The sequence below is a fragment of the Octopus bimaculoides genome, chromosome 15 (assembly GCF_001194135.2).
Source record: "Octopus bimaculoides isolate UCB-OBI-ISO-001 chromosome 15, ASM119413v2, whole genome shotgun sequence".
NCBI lineage: Eukaryota > Metazoa > Mollusca > Cephalopoda > Octopoda > Octopodidae > Octopus > Octopus bimaculoides.
This window is the reverse complement of record NC_068995.1, coordinates 24,776,297-24,780,251: the sequence shown is the minus strand read 5'-3', so window position 1 is coordinate 24,780,251 and position 3,955 is coordinate 24,776,297.

The window sequence follows — 3,955 nt, the reverse complement described above, 5'->3', positions numbered from 1 at the left end:
GCAAAAAATTTGAAACTAATAAGTAATTAGCGGGGTTGGGTTTGAAGTGAAGGAGACTGGAAGTTATGACGATGGTCATATCTTTCCAACGAGTATTAGTGAGGTGTGTGGTGTCAAAAAGCTCCAGCTGGGAATCGAAGCTTAGCAGAATCATTAGATCAGTGGGAAAAACGTCTTGCCCTTTTTTAGTTACGGTTCTTTGTTCTCGCATCATATCTCCTGAAATTAAATTTTCATTTCCTTTCTCGATGAAATAAAGTACCAGTTTTGTATTGGAGTCGGTTTGTATTCATGAAATGCATCTTATATGTGAAAAGAACCATAACAAAAGAAAAACGAACTACTCAGTAGTTTGGGTGGAAATATATCTTCTACACCTTCACGCTAGAAATGTACGAACGGACTCGTGAGAGATTCTCTGCGTGAACACTCGTTCTATTAGAAATGACATCCAAATATTACTCAAATCATAGCCACTCTACAGTCTTTAAAAAGGAAGGGTACATTGAATAATACAATTCTCGATATATTGTATCTAAAAAAAAAAGAAAGATGGAATGGTCATAGTTGAAACTACTTTGATTATAGTTTTGTATGATTAGGACCAAGCTAGGCCCACCTATCATCATCACCACCATCACCACGACAACAACAACAACCATCGCCACCATCACCAACACAACAACAACAACCACCACCACAATCATCACCACCATCACCGCCAACAGCGACAACAATAGCAGCAACAGATGTCTCGAAAACAAGTAGTTTAGAAAAACGTTCCGGTTGATGTGCTTTACATAATTTAGTTTATAGGATTTTATACTTTACTTCATGCTGTAATATATCAAAGTTAAAATTCAAAAATACCCAGTCATATTTTTTGCTTTGTAATTTGATTGAAAAGATGAAATATGAAGAAAAAGGATACAAAAAGATTTATGCGAATTTTTCTTGCTATTTTACAACCTTCAGATCAATGAGGAAGCGTGCATAATTGATGCATAAATTAATCATCAATTCAATATTTAATAAGATGATTTATGATTCTGTCCAGGTTTGTACATTTTTGAGTGGATGCTCCTGTTGATTGCGAATGCGTATTGTAAGAGGTATGAGTATCCATGTTGCAACAGAGCGGAGGTTGTATTGTTCAGTTGCAGTTTAGTCCCGAGGTCTGGCCAGCCATGATTGAGCAACCCTATGATAAAAGGCATACTTTTGTATGTCTAGGCAATGCCGTCTTAATGCATAGGCATACTGGACAGTTGCCTGGGGCCACCACAGCTCTATATGCGAACCCAAGATTTATTCTTTGCAAGCCTTGTACTTATTCTATCGGTGTGTGTTGCCAAAACGGTTAAGTTACGGGGACGTAAACACAGCAACATCGGGTGTACAAACACAGACACAATTCTCACAAGTCAAACGAAGGATTCTCTATGTGGTCACTCGACTTGCTGAAAATGGCAGCCAAATCTCTTTCAAATCCCACTCTACGTCTTAAGTTCTAGAATGCTCGACAATAGCCAACGTAGGGTTAAACAACATCAGTACCACAGTCTGTCTCAATGTGATATTTTTAATCTTTAAAGCACAAATCTTTTCATGTCTTTTTATTTCTTTTTCTTTTCTAGTTTATTTATTTATTTATTTATTTATTTATTTATTTATTCATTCATTTATTTTTGTAATTTTACTCAAAATTTTATTGCGAAATTTTTCTTCATTAATCTGACACTGAAACTACCAACCATCAATTATTCATCCTTCAGTACGAAGAAACCTAAGCAATTGTTTGTTGAAGTGAAAAATATCAAAAAAGATTTGATCTGTGCTTGTTAAAATCAGCTTGGCTATAAGTACATATGGTTATTGTAGAAATGAATTCGAGAGGGCAAACTATTTAAAGAGGTAATTAATTATACGGATAAACCAACAAGATACATCTCGACCGGATTCTCACACATGTCTTTCTACAAGATCTCCAACAGAAATTTTAGAAAGTGGAATAAGGTTACTAACGGGGCCCTTCTTCTCGGAGGAAGAGTTTGTCAGATATTCACAGGTCCTTCCTTGTCTCTCAGGACTCCGAGCCGATGTTACTGGCTGAACTTTTTTCTTATTCGCCTTAGCTTTATGTACAATACCGTTCAAAAGTAAGTACGAGGCGGTACATAAGGCAAGAAGGATAGAGCCGCCTTATATGGGCCCTAATTTTTTATTGCTATTTATTTTATCGACACAGTAAGATTACTACAAAAAGTCAGTCAAGGCAGTATTTGGACGCAGGAGATAAAGGAAACTCAGATCACAAATACTATTCGTTTCAAGTTGTTTGGTCATTAACAAAAAACGAACATGATGAAAAGAATCAATAGTTTCCAAATGTGACCATTAACACATAAACAATCATATTGGCTAAAGAATCCACGGTTTTCCTAGCAAATTGAGATATGCCAAGAACAGGTCGCATTGAAGTCAGATTTCACAAGGAGCTTGTCGTATGTTTTACACATTGAGGATGACCCCCCCACCCCCAGCAAACATCTCTCTCTTTTTCTCTCCTTCCCTCCCTATCTTCTCTCTCTCTCTCTCTCTCTCTCTACTATAGAGAAAACAATAACAAATCACTGGTATCGCAAATAACTTGCGGGGTGGGGAAAATTCTTATTAGCGACAGGAGTATTAGTTAAGAATAGTATACATTCATACACACGCAGACGCCCACACACACACACGCGCGCGCATATCTATATGTGTACAAAATACAAAACAGGTGAGGGAACAACAGGTAAGGTCTATTAGTTTGACGCTCGGTAAAAATGGAGGTTTTTGACGTTTCGAGCGTACGCTCTTCGATAAATAGGGATGAGGGAAACAATGGAGAGAGAGAAAAAAAAAGTGAAGAGAGAAAAACTACGTATCGGGATTGAAGTGATGCAATGTGGTGTATGTATGTATTTAGGTATGTACACAGTATTTTTTATTCTTTTTACAGGACAGTTGCCTTCTTTGAACACCCTCTGAAATGGGTTTAAATTAATCATATCGAACCTGTTTCATAGTATAATCTGGTACTTACTTTATCGATCTCTGGGAAGAAATAAATATTAATCAAGAAGAGAGCAAGGTGCAACCTTGCATTGACTCCTTTGTTCGATTTATGTTTGTTCTTTCATATATTTAATAATACTTGTGTGTGTGTGTGTGTGTGTGTGTGTGTGTGTGTGTGTGTGTGTGTGTGTGTGTGTGTGTGTGTGTGTGTGTGTGTGTGTGTGTGTGTGTGCGTGCGCGAGCGTGTGTGTGTGCGTGTGCGCTGTAAATTTTGTGTTGATTGAGACCTCAAGTTTCGCCTAATGGTTTATTCACCCGGATTGGATGAACCAGCTACGATGCGAAACTTGAAATCCCAGTTAACATGAATTTTATCATAAACTTATCTCAACCTTCTGTATAGAGTCATCATATCAGTGAAGGGTTTCCTATCGTTCATAAACCAAATTTTGAAATAACGTCCTTAGTCGAAAGACACCCGTTGTTAATGTCCTGCTGTTTGTATTTGTAATTGTGTACCATTTCTCCGTTTTTTTTTTCTTTTCACCTTTGTTTTCGTATACATTCGCTTGCTTTCTTCCTGTGGTGTTATGAGCCAGGCTGTGTTGTAAAGAAGGATCGGAAGTAAGGAGTAGGAATGTCCTGTTAGAAGTGGGGCCTGTGGGTCCCACTGGAAGTGCCGCGGTGGGAATGCGGCATCAGGGAAGCGCGAGGAGCCAGTTTGCGGCGGACAGCGCATCAGAGCAGATGTATGAGGCTGTACAGCGACGTATATATACATATACATGTATATATACATATATATACATATATATGCATATATATATGTGTGCAGATGTATATACACATATATACATGCATATAAATAAATATATATATACATATATATACATATATA